This window comes from Bison bison, unplaced genomic scaffold (assembly GCF_000754665.1).
Source record: "Bison bison bison isolate TAMUID 2011002044 unplaced genomic scaffold, Bison_UMD1.0 scf7180017864387, whole genome shotgun sequence".
Classification (NCBI taxonomy): domain Eukaryota; kingdom Metazoa; phylum Chordata; class Mammalia; order Artiodactyla; family Bovidae; genus Bison; species Bison bison.
The window spans coordinates 111,434-133,605 of NW_011494959.1; positions in this window are offsets into that span (position 1 = coordinate 111,434).

Genomic DNA, 22,172 nt, shown 5'->3' on the forward strand with positions numbered 1-22,172 from the left:
TCTGATGTGAAGAGCTGGCTCATTTGAAAAGACCCTGATGCTGGGAAAGATTGAAGGCAGGAGAAGAAGGGGACGACAGAGGATGAGGTGGTTGGATGGCATCACTGACTCAATGGACATGAGTTTGGGTAAATTCTGGGAGTTGGTGATGGACAGGGAAGCCTGGTATGCTGCAGTCCATGGAGTCACAAAGCGTAGGACATAACTGAGCAACTGAACTGAACTGAACTCAACTGAAGATGGTTATGTTCTATATGTGTGAGTGTGCTCAGTCTCTCAGTCATGTCCAACTTTTTGTGATTCCATGGACTGAAGCACACCAAGATCCTCTGGCCATGGAATTTTCCAGGCAAGATTACTGTAGTTGGTTGTGTACAATGACTTGTTTTACACTAAATATAGTGCTGATTCTTTTAACTTTTTTCATTTTGTTTTGTTAATTATTATTCCAAGATGATATCTAATTCATAGAATATTATGACTTTTTAATTGAACTGATTAATCTTGCACTAAATATAAATAACATGGATATCTAAATGTTTGTTTATAATATTTTCTATTATTTGAAAAATATTCTAAACAATATATACTCTCTCATGCACACCAAGTCTATTTCTACCTCAGGGCCTTTACATTTCTCTTAGTTGGGTGTGGAAGGCTTTTATCCACATATATTAGGGCTCATATTCGTATTTCATTCAAATCTGTTGAAATACTGCCTTCTTATATCAAACTGAAACATCTAGACCCATGAATATTCTTAAGTCTAACCTGCCCTGACCACCATATTTGAAATTGTAGCCCCATAACTTTTCTGTACCTTTTTCCTGATTAATTTTTTATAGCACATATAAACACATTACATGTATATCTATATCTGGTACCCTCAGGGTTTTGCTGTTGTTGTTCAGTTGCCAAGTCATGCCTGACTTTTTCTGACCCCATGGACAGGAAGCAGTATGCCAAAGCTTCCTGTCCCTCACCATCTCCCGGAGTTTGCCCAAGTTATTGTCCATTGAATTGGTGATTTCATCCAATCATTGCACCCTCTGTTACCCTTTTCTGACTTCAGTCTTTCCCAGCACCAGGGTCTATCTAACGAGTCCCCTGTTTGCATCAGGTGTCCAGAGTTTTCACATCAGGTGCCTCAGGGTTTTAGTTGTCACCAAAAGCAGCGGGACTCTGCAAATTAAGAAAAAAGAAAATAAATGAGCAGCTCGCAGAACTGTTTAAGGGGCCAGAGAAGCAGCCCCAGTCTCAACATGATGAATGTTAAAAAGCCCAGACAGGAATAGTCATGATTGACAGTATCTCACTGAGCCCTAGAGGCTACAGAGCAATTACTAATGCTGAAGGCTTCATTAATGCCTCTTTTGCACCCCAAACTCAAGCTACAGCTGGTCTTGAAATTTAGATGCCTCTTGAATCAACTGAAAATTAATTTCCTTCCCTACTAGAACTTTATTACTTAATTTGCTCACTTGCAAATCAGTTTCATATAAAAAACCCCGAATGAAGGACTGTCCAATTATGGAGGTACACCTCAGTAAAGGCTGAATGAATAAACAGGTTGTGGAGTTTTGAATACCCTATTTGGGAAAGAAGCTATTTTGACAATTTCATACATTTAAATGTCTTTAACTGAATATAATTGAATCATCTTTATTTTTAAACCATTCAAACTTATCACTACTAAAAGTATGTCAATTCTGTTTTTTTTTTTTTCAAAAGGAAGAATTGCCCCTCAGTATTGAAATAACTGATTCAAATCTCCAAATATTTTCTTTATGTAAATCTAGAATATATATGTGTATAATATTTATCATTTATACACATTTATACACTGCATGTGTATAATGTTCATAATTTAATTTTATATAATTTACATGTGTAAAATGTTTATTTTTGTAATACATGTATATCAGTTCAGTTTAGTTCAGTCACTCAATTGTGTCCAACTCTTTGCGACCACATGAATTGCAGCGCGCCAGGCCTCCCTGTCCATCACCAACTCCTGGAGTTCACCCAAACCCATGTCCATCGAGTCAGTGATGCCATCCAGCCATTTCATCCTCTGTCATCCCCTTCTCCTGCCCCCAATCCCTCCCAGCATCAGAGTCTTTTCCAATGAGTCAACTCTTCACATTAGGTGGCCAAAGTACTGAAGCTTCAGCTTCAGCATCATTCCTTCCAAAGAACACCCAGGGCTGATCTCCTTTAGAATGGACTGGTTGGATCTTCTTACAGTCCAAGGGACTCTCAAGAGTCTTCTCCAACACCACAGTTCAAAAGCATCATGTATATGCTGCTGTTAAGTAGCTTCAGTTGTGTCCGACTCTGTGCGATCCCATAGATGGCAGCCCACCAGTCTCCGCCGTCCCTGGGAAGGACACTGGAGTAGGTGTACATATATGTTATTACAAAGAGAAATGTTTTCTCTCTCATTATATGTATGTAGTTTATATATATGTATATTAGTGTGTGAAAGTCACTCAGTAATGTCTGATTCTGCAACCCCATGCCAGGTTGCTCTGTCTGTGGAATTCACCAGGCAAGAATACTGGAGTAGGTTAGCTGTTCCCTTCTGCAAGGGATATTCCCAACCCAGGGATTGAACCCAGGTCTCCTGCATTGCAGGCAGATTCTTTACCATCTGATACACCAGGGAAGCCCATATATGTATGTATGTATATATATATATACATACATATATATATATCGGAGAGGGCAATGGCACCCCACTCCCGTACTCTTGCCTGAAGAATCCCATGGACGGAGGAACCTGGTAGGCTGCAGTCCATGGGGTCGCTGAGAATTGGACACGACTCAGTGACTTCACTTTCACTTTTCACTTTCATGCATTACAGAAGGAAATGGCAACCCACTCCAGTGTTCTTGCCTGGAGAATCCCAGGGATGGCGGAGCCTGGTGGCCTACCGTCTATGGGGTCGCACAGAGTCGGACACGACTGAAGCGACTTAGCAGTAGCAGCATATATATATACACACACATAAAATAATGGACAGAAAATATTTTTGTGCTAACATATTACAGTAATGCTTTATTGAAATGTGTGATATTAAAACTCTACTTCAAATACTGAATCAATCTGTGATTTAAGATGTGTATACTTTTTGTTACAGTGGGTAACTGAGACAGATGTTGGTAGATAACGAAACAGATGCTAAATGATTCTCTTTTTACAAGACATTTATAAAAAGAAACAAAATTAAATGTCAAAATGATAAAACTACTCTCAGTTCAGAGATATAAACCTCCCCAAACTCATTAAAGTGGAAACAACAGCCAGAACAGGTGTTTATGTAAGTGGGACATGTAACTTACATGTGGAAAAAATATATTCTTACTAAAATAAGATATAGTGAAATATGCCAATTTTCTTTTCATATTTAAAATATATCACAGAGATATTTTGACAGAGGCTACTTTATGATCTCTCTCAATGGGTGATTTTAAATGAACATGATTTCAGCATCACACAAAGTAAAACTAAAGATGTGCCTACGCATATACAAACATAGAAAAATAGTTGTTAAAAGAGACATGAAATGCACTACCATCTTAAAAGGTAGCAATGCTTTCTTTAAATTAGAAAAAAAATAGTATTATCTAACTATGACATTTAGAAACCAGCTAGAGAAAATTACATCACACACACAATTTTATGCAACTGATACCACAATAGTATATAAATTGTGGTCATATATGACGGTGAATAAATGTCTGTGCTTAATTCTATGTTGCTTTCTCTCTCTGGAAATTCTCAAATTCTGTAACTAATGTTAGCAGTGGATTGACATTTTCCTATTTGTATGGAATGAAGCGTGTGTGTAAAGGCTGTTTGATAACCATCTGATTTATGATCATTGCTGTATTTTAGCTGTTGAATTGATGTGACTCCTAATCAGAAATTGAGCAATAAAAGACTATATTTTAAGATGCTTAGAATGTGAAGCTTAATTACAATCTAGATTGCATGATATTAACTATGCTGATTGTCCTTTAGGTAAGTTTTTTCTGTCCAAGGAAGTTAGCTACATAAAAAGGCATAAACATGCACTGACCATTACATCTGCAGTTTGTCTTCATTTAAATTTAAAAATAACTATACTATAAGGAAAACTTTACAAGGAAAATAATTTTCTCCTAGCCATTTTAAGTTTGAATAGTTATATAAATGGCAAAAAGAACTATTTCAAGCACTAGATTTAAAACTTTCTATGTATGTTTCTGAAAGAATTTTTAACCTTTGGACAGCACTCATGTCAACCTGGTCAGTTCTTTGATGAATCAATGTGTGAGTAAAAATGTGTATCTCTCTTACTATAACTTATCACAAATTCATATTGAATATTAAGAATTATGGAAATATGATGTTAATAACTCTTCTAGTCAGTAAATTTAAGTCTTCAATATATGAGATTGAACAGAGAGAAAGTAAGTAGAGTATGGCTTTCTTGATTTTTCAATCATTTTTCTTGATTAGCAGATTAAAGATAGGCAATATTATTTTAATATGGTACTTGGATTATTTGATTCATTAAAAGTTCATTAAATTCTGACTACATGTAAGATATTGCCCTAAGAATTAGAGATACATTGGACAGTAAACATTATTCCTAAATACCTAGAATTTAGAATAAAATAGGGATAAAAAAATATGAAACCAGCATTTGTAGAAAGCATACTACAGATGCTTGTTCTAAACTATATATTCATAGAAAAGTTTTTAATTTTTCTTTTAATAATTTATTTCATATACAAAGTAATTGTAAAATTATTCTGACAAAATGTTTGTGATATGTTTGTGATAGAGAAATTGCAAATTTGGGGAAGTCTTCCCTGAAGGATATGACATTAAACCCAATATGTATAAAGGAAAGTGAACAATGAGTATAAAGGATGGAAATAGAAAAGGTAGCTCTTCTCAGTTAAGGAAACAGCATGGTCAGAATCTGTATGGTGGTAGAAGTGTGTCAAGTTCAAAAGTCTTAAGGTTCAGTCAGTGATGCTGTGGCTTAACAAACAAACACAGGAGGGTTTTGAACATATTATCTAGGGCTTTTTAAACTGTATTAAGACATCTAGCATGTAGCCTTGGAATAAGGGAAAGATCATTGAAAGCCTTGGAATAAGGAAATAAATTTTTTTATTTTGTTTTACATAATTGAAATTCTCTATTTGCTTATAATTTGATATTAAGTCTCATTATACACAGTGTGATTCAGTTGACATTAAGGAAACAGTTCCTCATAGCACAGGGGAAAATATATCATTATGAAATAATTATTGATTATTACTGCAGTTAAACACTGAAAAGAAAAACCATTTTACTTTCAGGGACTTTTCTCAGCTGTGATAATTAACCTAAGTTGATAAAAATTACTTGAACCTTCTAGAAAGTTCAATTTCTTAGCTGTAGAACAGGAAAGTCTAGTGACTTGATTGGCACAATTTCTTTATCAAATGTCAATAAAATTAAGATATTGTTGAAGAAACCTCAATGGGTTTAGACCCTATGTACAGTCCCACACTTGCTCACCATCAGTTCTCTTCAGTATCAAGTATCCTTGTTCTAGTGATGAGAATTGATACCTTTAAGCCTCAAAGAAGTTAATATATTTCTGTTGACTCTGTGGGGGTCTCTTCAGGAGAACAGTGGAGTACTAGTCCCTCACCAGCCTGCAAAGGGTATTCGTTTATAAATGTTGATTCTCAAAGACCCTATAAAATAAGCAGAGCTGAAGTGACTAACAGATTATAGGCCCATGAAAACGGGGTTTTATATATCTTCTATGATATTTTCATGTTTTACGCATTACTTTCTCATTTTTCACAGGCTTTATAATCCTTTTGATTCCAGGTGCATTTACTTTTCAGGCAACATAGTACCCTATTATTTGTGAGACAGATTTAGGCCGATGGTTTTATCACTCCAGCAATAGGGGAGAGACTAATTTTTGTTCCTAAAACCTAACCCTTAAGTCTCTTACTCACTTTCCTGACAAAATGACAACCAATGAAGCATGTCACTTCTTAATCTAGCCCACAAATTAAAGTATTTTTGGTGGTCTAGCACTTATACATGATGAAAAGTTACTCAGCATAACCCATATAATTTTTCTGGCTTAAACAGGATACATTTCTAGGTAGAAAATAAATTCAAAATGCAATAACTGAGGCTAAATATCCATAGCAACCCTGTGTATCAAAAACCATTAAGTAAATAAATCAACAGCAGCTTTTAAAATAAGGTATGTTAGGAGGAAATTTACTTTCTGATTCACCTTATAGTCAAAACACTACTTGTCTACACAATATATTCACTGGAGTTAGGCACAGGGTCATTCTGACTTTAAAATGTACTATAGCATAAAAAGTACTCAGATACAAGATAAATGACATGAATATAAAATATAAAAATATGATATACCTGTTGGATATCAACAAACTATTAAACATTAAAAAAAGTTTAGGATACAGAATAAAGTTTAAGGCTAACAACAGACTCAATTTTCTTGTGCTCCAAAATCACTGCGAATGGTAATTGCAGGCACAAAATTAAAAGATACTTGCTCCTTGGAAGAAAAGCTATGACAAACCTAGACAGTGTATTAAAAAGCAGAGACATCACTTTGCTGACAAAGGACCATATAGTCAAAGCTATGGTTTCTCCAGTAGTCATATACAGATGTGAGAGTTGGACCATAAAGAAGGCTGAGCACCAAAGAATTGATGCTTTCATACTGTAGTACTGGAGAAGACTCTTAAGAGTCCCTTGGACAGCAAAAAGATCAAGACAGTCAATCCTAAAGGAAATCAACCCTGGATATTCATTGGAAGGACTGATGCTGAAGCTGAAGCTTCAATATTTTGGCCACCTGAGGCAAAGAGCTGACCCCCTGGAAAAGACCCTGCTACTTGGAAGTATTGAGGGCATCAGGAGAAGGGAACAACAGAAGATGAGATGGTTGGATGGCATCATTGATTCAAAGGACATGAGTTTGGTCAAACTCTGGGAGATAGTGAGGGACAGAGAGGCCTGGGGTGCTGTAGTCCATGGGGTCACAAAGATTTGGACATGACTAGTTGACTGAATAACAATGAGAGGAACCTGTTATCTGATAACATAATCTTAATATTAAGATGGTACAAGTAACGGTAGCACTTATTCTAAGAAAAAGTAGTGAAATTAAAGCAGGATTCTATGCATAAATAAAACTTAGAAATATTATAATCCCAAACAAACCTTCAAAGAAGTTATCACAAACTGAATCTTATTACTTAAAACATGGACAGCAAATTAAAATGTTAAAATAAAAATACTCAACAAATAAAAATGGATTTTTCTAGTTTTCTCAAGCAAAATTCAATTAAAATTAGCCTTTCACAGATTTAAGCTTTTTCCTGATTTAATGAAATGTTTCAGTTCAATTCAGTTTAGTCGCTCAGTCATGTCTGACTCTTTGCATCCCCATGGACTGCAGAACTCCAGGCTTCCCTGTCCATCACCAACTCCCAGAGCTTACTCAAACTCATGCCCATTGAGTCGGTGATGCTGTTTAGAACTGCCCCACTTTATTTAGGTTATTTTTTTTAAGTCTTAGCAAACCATTGCCTTATTTTGCAGTTACCAATTCATTTGTCTCTTTCCAGCACATTTGTAGTGAAGACTTCAGGGAAGAAAATGACCTTAGATTACCAACTAGCTTCAGAAATATGCATATTTCTCTGAAATTTTAATTCATAAACTCTTATTTCTTTCATGGTTCTCTGGTGCATTAAAATTGCGATACTAATAACCTATCTTTCTTTTCCTAGCAAGGATAGAAATTCTCTGATAATCAGTAAGGAATTAAAGGTGTGTAAATATTAGAGCTCCCTGGAGTAGGAAATGTCAACCCACTCCAATATTCTTGCCTAGGAAATCCCATCGACAGAGGAGCCTGGCAGGCTACAGTCCATGGAATTGCAGAGTCAGACATGACTGAGGACACACACACACAAACACACACACACACATTTGAGTTAGGTATGCAAATGATGGTAAGGGACAGGGAGGCGGGGTGTGCTGCAGTTCATGGGGTTGCAAACAATCTGACAAAACTGGGCAACTGAACAAGAACAACATGCAAATGAACTGCCTTTTGAAAAAGTCTGTCCAATACTGGTCAATTCTTAAGAGCCAAAGAGTAAAATTAGGCAAAATGGAGAATTGAATTTATTTATATAATTTTCAGTATTTCATGAGTACTGGGAACATAAGAAGCATGTGATTAAAGCAACATAATGCCATTTCAAAGGACTCCTTTGGGTAATTTTCATCAATTGCCTGTTTGTAAAGCTTTCTTGTCTAAGAAAAATTCCCTGTACTGAAATCCCCATTCCATTACAAACCTCAATTTCTCAAATGATATTGAGAAAATAATAGAATATATCAAACCTCAATTCAGTCATGTGAAAAATTTGGAATAATCAGCTTTCTTTCCTGAATTAACTTTCCATAGTTGTGTAATAAACTATGTCAGTTCAGTTCAGTTGCCCAGTGATTTCCAACTTTGCAACCCCATGGACTGCAGCATGCCAGGCCTCCCTGTCTATCATCAACTCCTGGAGCTTGCTCATACTCATGTCCATTGAATTGATGATGCCATCCAACTATCTCATCCTCTGTCATCCCCTTCTCCTCTTGCCTACAATGTTTTCCAGCATTAGGGTCTTTTTTAATGAGTCAGTTCTTTACATCAGGTGGCCAAAGTATTGTAGCTTCCGCTTCAGCATCAGTCTTTCTAATAAATATTCAGGACTGATTTTCCCTAGGATTGACTGGTTTGATCTCCTTGCAGTCCAAGGGACTTTCAAGAGTCTTCTCCAACACCACAATACAAAAGCATCAATTCTTTGGTTCCCAGCTTTTTGTATGGTCCAAATCTCACATCCATACATGACTACTAGAAAACCCATAGCTTTTGCTATACAGACATGTGTCATTAAAGTATTGTCTCTGCTTTTTAATATTCTGTCTAGGCTTGTCATAGCTTTCTGCCAAGGAGCAAGCATCTTTTAATTTCATGGCTTCAGTCACCATCTACAGTGATTTTGGGGCCCAAGAAATGAGTAAATAAATAACTTAAACACAATATTTAAGCAATAAGTCAAAGTGATATTTCAGAGTTTCTATAGACAGAAATTAGGATGCAGTTTAGCTGGGTGATTTTGAATCAAGGTTTCTCCTGTTACTGCTGACTAAAGTGTGGCTTGTATCATCTGAATGTTTATCTAGGGCTGGGAGATCCAGTGCCATGATGGCTCCATCTCATGCCTATCTAATTAATGCTGGTTGCTTTTAGAAGCTTCAGTTATTGCCTAGTAATCTGGACTTCTTCATAGGGCTGTGAAAGTGTTCTCATAATATGGTAGGTGACATCCCAAGGTGAGGACTGAATATCTTTTACACCTTGTCTTTGGGAGTCACATGGCATCATTTCCAATGTATTCTATTGCTTGTGTGAATCAATCTCAATTCTTAAAGGATTACCAAAAATTGAGAATACCCAGAGTCATGGATCACTCAGTACAACACTGTCCAACTCAGGTAGTGGTTGTAAGGGTCAAGAGCACATGTATACCTGTGATGGATTCATTTTGATATTTGGCAAAACTAATACAATTATGTAAAGTTTAAAAATAAAATAAAATTAATTTAAAAAAATGTGATTAAGAATAAGAAACACCCTGAAAGGGTAAATTTTCAATGCCAATAATGACTAGGGTACCAGAGAAGAATACATATATATGAATATATGTCTATATATAGTATAGTAGTGTATATAGTGATTATGATATGTGATATGTAATATATATTATTATGTGTCTATATCACTATATATGTGTATATAGGTATATATAGTGATATATATGTGTATATATTTTATCATGATAAAATAAATGCCATTTTTAAACCATCTTCTCATATTTTTAAAATACAGAGATTAATTTAGAATAGACTGATGTGAACTGAAAGTATCTGGATATGAAAGTCTGAAGTAATCATGAATCAAAACAATTAGAATAGAATATACATTAAAAGTAGTTCTCCAGAGAATTATTTTTGATTCATTCATTGACTTTCATTTTAAGTTTTCTTTTCCAGCTCATTTATGCTATGTAAAAGTTGTGGTACTTGATGCACAATTAATTTTTTCCAGAAGCACATATATAAAACATATGCATATTATATAAATATAGCTATATGAATGGAATCACTTGAATATTCTGTTATAAAACATCACAAGGCAGTTGATCTTGTGAGACATAACAAGATAACACTTTTACTAATGCATGTCAATACATAAACAAACAAGACCTAGAAGGTTAATATATCATTTAATGAAAAGTGCACAACATTAAAACTACAATTGCAACAATAGCAATACTTAAAAGTCATTGAATGCTGCATAAGGAAAACTTGCTTTGAGGTTTTTTTTTTTTCTTTTTCTGGGTTTTATTTATTTTTTTAAATTTTATTTAATTTTTTAACTTTACAATATTGTATTGGTTTTGCCCTATATCAAAATGAATCCGCCACAGGTATACATGTGTTCCCATCCTGAACCTTTCTCCCTCATCCCTCCCCATACCATCCCTCTGGGTCGTCTCAGTGCACCAGCCCCAAGCATCCAGTATCATGCATCGAACCTGGACTGACGACTCATTTCATATATGATATTATACATGTTTCAATGCCATTCTCCCAAATCATCCCACCCTCTCCATCTCTCACAGAGTCCAAAAGACTGTTCTATACATCAGTGTCTCTTTTGCTGTCTCGTATACAGCGTTATTGTTACCATCTTTCTAAATTTCATATATATGTGTTAGTATACCGTATTGGTGTTTTTCTTTCTGGCTCACTTCACTCTCTATAATAGACTCCAGTTTCATCCACCTCATTAGAACTGATTCAAATGTATTCTTTTTAATGGCTGAGTAATACTCCATTGTGTATATGTACCATAGCTTTCTTATCCATTCATCTGGGGATGGACATCTAGGTTCCTTCCATGTTCTGGCTATTATAAACAGTGCTAAGTTTTATTTTAAAACTCATATATTTAGTTTACTAATACTCATTTATCTAAGAGACTGGCAGTTAGTTATTCTTCAATTTTAAAGTGAATATAATTTTCTCTGGGAAATTGAAATGATACGCCTATGGGCTCATAACAATTTAGTAGAAATTAAGCAGTAGAAATCAATGCAAAAATATCCTAACACAAAATCATCTCTTTTGCTTAAAAACAAAACAAATAAACAAAAAAGCAAACTTTTTATTTTGTATTGGGGTATAGCTGATTAACAGTGTTATGACAATTTCAGGTAAACAGTGAAGGGACTCAGCCATACATATACAGGGATCCATACTCCCCCCAAACTCCACTCCCATCCAGGCCAACACGCAACACTGAGCAGAGTTCCCAGTGCTATACAGTAGATCCTGGTTGGTTATCTGTTTTGCACATAGCAATGTGTACAGTTCCATCCCAAACTTCCCAACAATCCTTTCCTCCCTAGCAATCATAAGTTTGTTCTTCAAGTCTGTGAGTCTCTTTCTGTTTTGTAAATTTATTTCGATTGGACTTTCCTGGTGGCTCAGGTGGTAAAAAAAAAAAACAAACAAAAACAAAACACACCTGCAATGCAGGAGACCTGGGTTTGATCCTTGAATTGGGAAGATCCCCAGGAGAATGGAACGGCTACCCACTCCAGTATTCTTGCCTGGAGAATTCCATAAACAGAGGACCCTGGCGGGCTACAGTCCATGGAGTCACAAAAAGTCAGATATGACTGAGCTACTTCCACTTTTCTTTTCACTTCTTGTGTATCATTATTTTTAGATTCCACATATAAAGGATGTCATATGATATTTTTCCTCTGTCTGAAAGTCTTCTTTTTTAACACTTCCTTTTATTCCAAGGCATTTTTATCGGTTGTTGAAAAAACTAGTTATTCTTGAAACTATTGAAAAATATTAATCATTTACCTAGGGTTCCAGCCCTAGGTCTGGAAGACCCCTGGAGAAGGGAATGACAACCCAATTCAGTAATCTTGGCTGGAGAATTCCATGCACAGTGGAGCCTGGTGGGCTATAGTCCATAGGATCAGAAAGGGTCAGACACAATTGAGCGACTAACATTTTTGCTTTCATTTGCCCGTAAGTAATGTACTTGAATGTTAATTGCTAAAATGTCAAATTGTAAGCTACTTGTACTAACAGAACATCTAAAAAATGGGAATAGAGAAGTTCACAGGGAAATTATCACCTTCAATAAGGCATGATGAAGGCCTGACCTAGAACAGTGAAATAGAGCTAAAAATAATAGGAATACTTATGCATTGTGTGCTATATCGCAGGCAGTTTTCTATTTGCTTTGCACATATTATTTTATCTATTCATCATAATAATGCAATAAAAATATTATCATTATTCTCATTTTTTTTTCTTGTGAGGAAACAAAAACACAGAGTTTTGGCCAAGTTCTATAATCAGGTATTCACACCTTCCCAGCTGTAGACTATGAAATCTAAACAAGTATATAAAGGTAATTTTTCAGATGCAAGAAAAGAGGCAAGAACAAGATACTCTGAATATAGAAAACACACTCAAGATATAAAAACAGTTTAGCAATAACATGAGGAATGTTATCAAAATTTTCTAAAAGAATTTATTCCCTTTACATTTTTAAAAGAATTTATTCCTTCTAAAATAATAAACATCTAGAGTAGATGATGGAGAAGGAAATGGCAACCCACTCTGGTATTCTTGCCTGGAAAATCCCATGGACAGAGGAGCCTGGCGGATTACAGTCTATGGGGTTGCAAAGAGTCGGACATGACTGAAGCAACTTAGCAGAGTAGATGAGCCACTAGGTAAAGAATCCGCTTGCATTGCGAGGGACCTGGGTTCAATCCCTGGGTTGGGGATATCCTCTGGAGAAGAGAACGGCTACCTATTCCAGTATACTTGATGGAGAATTCCACGGATAGGGGAGCCTGGGGAGCTACAGTCCACGGGACTGTGAAGAGTTGGACACGACTGAAGTGACTTAGCAGAGCCCAGCATAGCACAGAGTAGAAGAGTAGATTGCTATTTTGACATAAAAAGAGACCAGCATTCATTTGTAAGGTACACCTATCTTTCAAATGCTAAAACTGGGAAATTCCACAAATCATATTTTCTCAGATTTAATTAAAAATTTAAACTCTATGGAATCAAGATGTTGATTAAAATTTTCATATTTTAAGGATTTAACTCAAAGTATAATGTTTATTACCCATAAATGAGTAGGCTATTAAAATTTGGCAGTGATATTCAAATATATCCTACTGACATATTACAGGCACAATTACAAATTCAACAAAACAGTACAAACATTTTTGTGACATAATTTTAGCTTATAAAATATTTTTACCAATGTGCCAATGGTATACTGTATGAATGACTCATTAAAACAAACATATAGTTTACTAAACAATGAGATTTTGTTTAAATATTTGAGAAAATTGAGTACAAGAAAACAAATGAATTTAGGGGGGAAGCCTTCCCAGAAAGCAGTTTCCTATCTCACACATGAAATATCCAAATGAGTATTATAAATAAATAAGTTCAATCAATCCAAGCCAATTTTATTTGATTCATTATATATTTATCCTGCTGATATAGTATGTATTTCATTATAATCTGCTTGTCTGATTTAAATGTAGGTAGTACACATAGAATAAAACACTGAAGCTCCAATTGTGGTAATCTAGAAGAATACAGTCTAAGACCTTTAAAACATCTTTAAATGATGTTTTTAAGGTTAAAATCAATCTCAATGCTTGCAAAAAAGACTTATTCACTGACTGATTTCTTCATTTTATAATTATTACTCTTCCACTCATTCATTCATTCACTTATTTACTTTATTTTTTGAGTGCCAATTATATTTCTGAAATGTGCCTGATGCTGATAATTTAGTTTAATCAAAGAGAATCTTCCAGGCCTCTATAATATTTAATGTCCAAGAATAATTCAATATTATGCACTGGTGATTTGTAAATGGTTAATTTTGAAACATTATATAATAAAGGCAGATGCCTTTGCTGTTTGATGAATACATTTATATTGCATTTATATCATCTCCCAAAATAAATAAGGTAGAAGTTTTAATGAGAAGCTAAAATTCCAAAGTAACCTAGACACTGATCAAATAATTTTTTTAATGAAACAGATAAGACAAAAATCATTGGTACTGGAGGAATAAAAATAAAAAGCAAGGTTCTGGTTTTATATATCTCCCCTTGCTAAATCCTTTAGGATGAGCTTCCAAACAACTAGAAGTCAGCTTCCAAACAACTTAGACACTGGCACATGGTAAGGCTAGAACAGGATCTGACTTCCCACCAGGGAGTGACAAATACCCAGACTGAGGTCTTTGGTCCTTGGGCCCCAGACAATACTGAGAGACCAGGAAGGAAATACCTAGAAAGTGTGCATACTACTCAAGTCAAAGGGATAGAGGGAAAGCAGGTCCAGATTGAGTTTTAGGGAAAAGGGAAATGTTATCTTCATATGGTACATATTCAAAACTTCCTTTTTTGAATACATTTATTTTTTGAATCCTTTCGTTAAAAGAGGTAACAGAAAAGATTAGGATGATATAATCTGTTCCAAAGTTTAGATGCCCTCCAGAGTAACGAGTGTTAGTCAGTCACACAGTCATGTCCGACTCTTTGTGACCCCATGAACTGTAGCCCGCCAGGCTCCTCTGTCCATGGAATTCTTTAGGCAAGAACACTGGAAAGGGTTGCCATTCCCTTCTCCAGGATGTCTTTCTGACTCAGGGATTGAACCCAGATCTCCCTCATTGCAGGCAGATTCTTTGCCATCTGAGTCACCATTAAGTCAGTAAAACCAGGAGTAATGAGAAAGGAGGTAATTGCCATGTAGACAATAGTCTACAACATTTATTACCTGGAATACATGTGTGTGGATGGGATAAAATGAGTTTTATGCCAAACAAAGCTTTTGAAAGTATTTTTCTTAATGGGAAAATTATAAGAGAAAAGAAAAACAGAAGTTGAGAAATAGTTTGGCAGTTCCCTATTTCTCGGAAATCTATAATTCCAAATTATTTTCAAACAGATGAAAACTCTGTTTTCATCTGTTTGAAAAAAAATTATTTTTTCAGAAAATAAGAAAGAAAACATTATAGTCCATAAACATATCTGAAATATATGCTAAGCTGCAAAGTCCAGCAACTGTGGTTTTAGTTATACAAATGTATTGAGTTCTGCATTCTTTTATATTTTTCATTTTCTAATAACCCCCTAATTATAAAAATTTTGAGTGTACTATAGGTTTGGAAAATTGCATTCAGCTGGCAATTCTGCTTAACATTGATATGTTATCCAATGAAAATAGCACTATTCTGAAATGCATAGTAATTAAATTCTTATTTTAACAAATTAATTTAAATTAATTCTTCATAGTAATTTTCTATTTTAACCATATAAATCACTTTAAATTTGTAAGCATCAAGTTTGATAAAATTGTGTTTGCTATTTTTAAATAACATTTTATTCTGGTTATAAATGAAATATATGAGCAGCGTCAAAAATTTGACACATAGAGAAAACCAAATGAATAAGCTTCTCTTATATAACTGTTACTCTTTATATATTAGTGTATGTGATTTCTGTTGAAGTAACCCTTTATGATATTCAAATTGGAGTATCTTTTGTTGGTTCTCCTCTTTAACTCCCAAACCCAGAGCATTATCTATGTAATGTATCCTGTTGTGAATCAAAGTTTTTTGAAAGCCTGTGAAAAATTCTGAGATGGGAATTATGAGAGAGATGGGAATATCAGACTACTGACCTGCCTCTTGAGAAATCTGTATGGAGGTCAGGAAGCAACAGTTAGAACTGGACATGGAACAGACTGGTTCCAAATAGGAAAAGGAGTACATCAAGGCTATATATTGTCAGCCTGCTTATTTAACTTATATGCAGAGAACATCATGAGAAACACTGGCTGGATGAAGCACAATCTGGAATCAAGATTGCCAGGAGAAATATCAATAACCTCAGATACACAGATGACACCACCCTTATGGCAGAAAGTGAAGAAGAACTAAAGAGCCTTTTGATGAAAGTGAAAGAAGAGAGTGAATAAGTTGGCTTAAAGCTCAACATTCAGAAAACGAAGATCATGGCATCTGGTCCCATCACTTCATGGGAAATAGATGGGGAAACAGTGAAAACAGTGGCAGATTTTATTTTTGGGGGCTCCAAAATCACTGCAGATGGTGACTGCAGCTATAAAATACAAAGGCACTACTCCTTGGAAGAAAAATTATGACTAACCTAGACAACATATTCAAAAGCAAAGACATTACTTTGCCAACAAAGGTCCATCTAGTCAAGTTTATGTTTTTTCCAGCAGTCATGTATGGATGTGAGAGTTGGACTATGAAGAAAGCTGAGCACAGAAGAACTGATGCTCTTGAACTGTGGTGTAGGAGCAGACTCTTGAGTGTCCCCTGGACTGCAAGGAGATCCAACCACTCCATCCTAAAGGAAATCAGTCCTGAATATTCTTTGGAAGGACTGATGCTGAAGCTGAAACTCCAATACTTTGGCCACCTGATGTGAAGAGCTGACTCATTGGAAAAGACCCTGATGCTGGGAAAAATTGACAGCAGGAGGAGAAGGGGATGACAGAGAATGAGATGGTTGGATGGCATCACCAACTCAATGGGCATGAGTTTGAATAAACTCCAGGAGTTGGTGATGGACAGGAAGGCCTGGCTTGCTGCATTCCATGGGGTCACAAAGATTCAGACACGACTGAGCAACTGAACTGAACTTAACTGAAGTATGCCAATAAGAGCTTACTTCATGATTCCATGAAGAAAATAACCAAAATTGAATATTATACCCCAGTACTTGAGTTATTTTTTGTATTCACAGTTACACTGAGTCTCCTTCTAATGGATGGGCTGCTTTTCCAGACTTTTTGCTTTAATAAGAACACATAGTTGTTAGACATATTGAAATTCCAGTCTTTCACAATTTTTTTCATTGACAGTGGAAGTTGACAGATTAGCTGTTCATTATATCACTAATTTACTATATCACTGTATAATTTGCTATATCATTAATAAGACATATTTGCATAGGTCTTATTTCTGAGCTCTCTAAATAAAATAGAGATCCATGTGCCTGTTTTTATGGCAATGCCTTAATGTTTTTATAGTATATTTTTGTGATATGGTTTGAAATCAGGGCATATAATACCTCCAGCTTTGTTCTTTTTAAAATTATTTTGTGTAATGGAGGTTTTCTGTAGTTCTGTAAAAATTTTAGGATTAATTGTTCTGTAAAAAAAATGCTGTTGATTTTTGATAGGGACTGCATTGAGTTTATACATTTCTTTGGTATTATGGATATTTTAACAATATTAATTCATCTAATTCATAAGCATGGAACATATTTAAATTCATTTGTGTCTTCAGTTTATTTCATCAAACATCCATCTTACAATTTCATCATACTAGTTTTTCACCACCTTGGTTAAATTTATTTATTTATTTCAATATTTTTAGTAGTGCATTTAAACATGCAGAATTATTGTGTTAAGTTATACTGTAAAATACATCAATTTTAGAACTTGCTCTTCTTCCTTGATTTTATGCTTATAAAAGAATTCTTTATTTCATGAATGGATAATTAAATACTTACATGATTTATCCTTTTTTGCTTAATGTCATATTCTATTTGAAATCATTTTACTATGTTATGAAAATGATGAGTGTCAAGCAGAATTAAGCACAGATGCTATTAATGATATACTGCAGGTTCAGAAAAGAAAAGAAAGGAAGACAAAGCAAAACTGAAACAGACTTACAGATAAAAAGAACAAACTAGTGACTGACAGAAAGAAAGAAGGTTAGGGATGGCTAAAACAAGTAAAGAGGGTTGAAAGGTACAGACTGCCGGTTATATGCTTCCTTCATAGCTCAGTTGGTAAAGAATCTGCCTGCAATGCAGGAGACCACAGTTTCATTCCTGGGTTGGGAAGATCCCCTGGAGAAGGGAAAGGCTACCCACTCCAGTATTCTGGCCTGGAGAATTCCATGGACTGTACAGTCATTGGGGTTGCAAAGAGTCAGACATGACTGAGTGAATTTTACTTTCACCAGTTATATATATATATATACTATATTATATTATATTATATTATAATATGGCCAGCTTCCCTGGTGGCTCAGATGGTAAAGCATCTGCTTACAATGCGGGAGACCGGGTTTCAATCCCTGGGTCTGGAAGATCCCCTGGAGAAGGAAATGGCAACACACTCCAGTATTCTTGCCTAGAAAATTCCATGGATGGAAGAGCCTGGTAGGCTATAGTCTATGGGATCGCAAATAGGGGTTGTATTCAGTTCAGTTCAGTTGCTCAGTTGTGTCCGACTCTTTGCGACCCCATGAATCTCAGCACACCAGGCCTCCCTCCATCACCAACTCCCGGAGTTCACTCAGACTCACATCCATCGAGTCAGTGATGCCATCGAGTCAGTGATGCCATCCAGCCATCTCATCCTCTGTCCTCCCCTTCTCCTCCTGCCCCCAACCCCTCCCAGCATCAGAGTCTTTTCCAATGAGTCAACTCTTCGCATGAGGTGGCCAAAATACTGGAGTTTCAGCTTTAGCATCATTCCTTCCAAAGAAATCCCAGGGCTGATCTCCTTCAGAGTGGACTGGTTGGATCTCCTTGCAGTCCAAGGGACTCTACAGAGTCTTCTCCAGCACCACAGTTCAAAAGCATCAATTCTTCGGTGCTCAGTTTGTATTATTATAAATAATTGTTATACAACATGTTAGTATTTATTAATGTACAATAATATATTGTACAATATATTATAATATAAATATACTAATATATTTATATATAATATAATAATATTATAATTAATATGTACTACATAATATCATGTAATATAATATGGAGTGGGTTGGAGTGGCAACCCACTCCAATATTCTTGCCTGGAGATTCCAATGGGCAGAAGAGCCTAGTGGGCTACAGTCCATGGAGTCTCAAAGATTGAACACAACTGAAGTGACTAAGCACAAATAATAACAAGCAATGAAAAACAAAGTTTTAAAGTCGAAGAAACAGATCCATCATGGAGTCAGAATATATATATATATATATATATATATATATATATATATATATGACAGGTTCTTTTGTGAATCAGAGATGAGGAGAGGTGAGGAAGCAAAGTAAAAAGGCCATTAATCCTGCAAACTTCTAGAAAGGCAAGCTTCAGGCAGGGGATATGCTCATTTCTTCTTTCTTGCCATCCACAGATGGACAGGGTTCTGAACAAAGGCATTTTAGATTAATAGTCAGGCAGAGGGACAGAATTCTCTGAGGCAAGCTATTAAGTGTGATTATAATAACAAAAGCAACAAAAACAAAGTCAAAGAAACAGTTCCAACGTGGAGTCAGAATGGGCTTCTCTGAAACATATCTAGGGCTTTTCATCCTGAGATATTGTGACAGCCCAACAAGATAGAATTGAGAATAAAGAAAAATACAGTTTTAGACTAGAGGTTAAAACATAAGAAAGGGTGGTTTAAAGGATGGATGATTTTAGGAGAGTCTTAAAATCCCCAGGCTTCCCTGGTGGCTCAAACAGGAAAGAATCTGCCCACAATGCAGAAGAACCAGGCTGGATCCCTGCATCAGGAAGATCCCCTGGAGAAGGACATGGTTACACTCCAGTATTCTCACCTGGGAAATCCCATGGACAGAGGAGCCTTGCAGGCTACAGTCCATGGGATCACAAAGAGTCAAACATGACTGAGTGACTTTCACTTCACCTCAAAACCCCCAATTCATAGGGAACTCTGTTCAGGATGATGTTTTGAATAAAGTGCCTACTTTAGTTCCCTTGAAAAACCTCAGTGAAATTCTGAAAACAGGTAATGGCATTAATAATAGAAGAGCAACAACAAAAAAGCTAATATTTTTATTATAAATGAATGATAAGGTAGAAAAGTTGATGTCAACTTAACGTAGACTAAAGAGAAACTGTTAGAGAAATGATGATAATGATGGTAATAATAAAGATGATGATATTTCAAGTTGAATCCTGGAAAACTCAGACTCGTTGAGCAGACAGATATGAGAGAGATCATGATTATACTAACGGGTTTATTACTGGAAGCATAAAGTGAAGGATAGGGAAGCCTGGCATACTGCAGTCCATGGGGTCACAAAGTGTCTGACATGACTTAGCAAATGGACTACAACAATAAAGTGATGCAGGTCATTCCTTTAATGAGTGCACAAGGGGTGTTTGAAAGAAGAATCTGGCCTACAGATGAACTGATGGGCTGGGGATGGGAGGTCTGCTCAAATAAAGCATGTGCTGTGGGAGATTTCTCAAAAAAAAAAAATATAATAATTGCACGGAGCCTTTGGCCTTTAGTCTCCGATGTAGAAAACTTCATGTTCCCAATGATAAAGAGAAGACTAACTTGTTCAGTTGCTAAATTGGATCTGCTCTTTGCAACCCCATGAGTGCAACGCACCAAGCTTCTCTGTCCTTCACTATGTCCAAGAGTTTGTTCAAACTCATGTACATTGAGTCCGTGATGCCATCCAACTATGGTAGGCCCCTTCTCCTCTTGCCCTCAATCTTTCCCAGCATCAGGGTCTTTTCCAGTGAGTCAGCTCTTCACATCAGGTGGCCAAAGTATTGGAGCTTGAGCTTCAACAATAGTCCTTCCAATGAATATTTAGGATTGCTTCCTTTAGAAATTACTGGTGTCATTTCCTTGTTGTCCGATGGACTCTCAAGAGTCTTCTTCAGCACCACAGCTTGAAAGCATCAATTCTTTGGTGTTCAGCCTTCTTTATGGTCTAACTCTCACATCCATACATGACTACTGGAAAAACCATAGCCTTGACTGTACAGAACTTTGTTGGGAAAGTGATGCTTTTTAATACACTGTTTAAGTTTGTTATTGCTTTTCTTCCAAGGAGCTAGCATCATTTAATTTTATGACTGCAGTCACCATCCACCAGACTAACTACAAATTCACAAATGTACTGGAAATTTGCAGTGGGGCTGTAACCAACTAGCTCAAAAAATCTAAGGAGAGTTGATGACTGTAGAAAGAAAGGAGATGAGAGTATGTGCTCACCTGGGGTGAGCGTAACTGAGCACATGTAAAAACAATCTTTTTTGAGTATCTGAAGAGTATCTCACCAGATCTGGTGAGATCTGGGGCAAACAGATAAGACAGTATGAAACACTCAGAGGCTGCAGAGATTTGAAATCTGTGAATCTTCTTGCAGAGGAATCTGACCAAGCACTTACAAAGTGGGAACAAATCGCAAAGTATTCATTCTAGTGAAGAGTTTGGGGAGAGAGGGAAATAGCAGTAGTTCTGCAGAGATAAGAAACCATGCCTAGAGCCTTCCTTCACTTTTCCACCACAGAACAAATGCAGTGCTGCCCTTAAGGTGTTAGTGAATATGGATCAGAGCTGGGAGAAGACAGGAAGACAGCGGTGAGGAGTTAGTACTGAATTCACAACTAGAACCTGGATACCATAGGTAAATAGAAATCATACTCTTCATTTGTACAAACCATGTGATACATCCAAGGATTCTGTGGTATTCCGATTACACATAGCAAAATCTACAGATAATATATCTATATAGATATATAGATAGATAGATCAGATCAGTCTCTCAGTTGTGTCTGACTCTTTGCGACCCCATGAATCGCAGCACGCCAGGCCTCCCTATCCATCACCAACTCCCAGAGTTCACTGAGACTCACGTCCATCGAGTCAGTGATGCCATCCAGCCATCTCATCCTCTGTCCTCCCCTTCTCCTCCTGCCCCCAATCCCTCCCAGCATCAGAGTCTTTTCCAATGAGTCAACTCTTTGCATGAGGTGGCCAAAGTACTGGAGTTTCAGCTTTAGCATCATTCCTTCCAAAGAAATCCCAGGGCTGATCTCCTTCAGAGTGACTGGTTGGATCTCCTTGCAGTCCAAGGAACTCTAGAGTCTTCTCCAACAC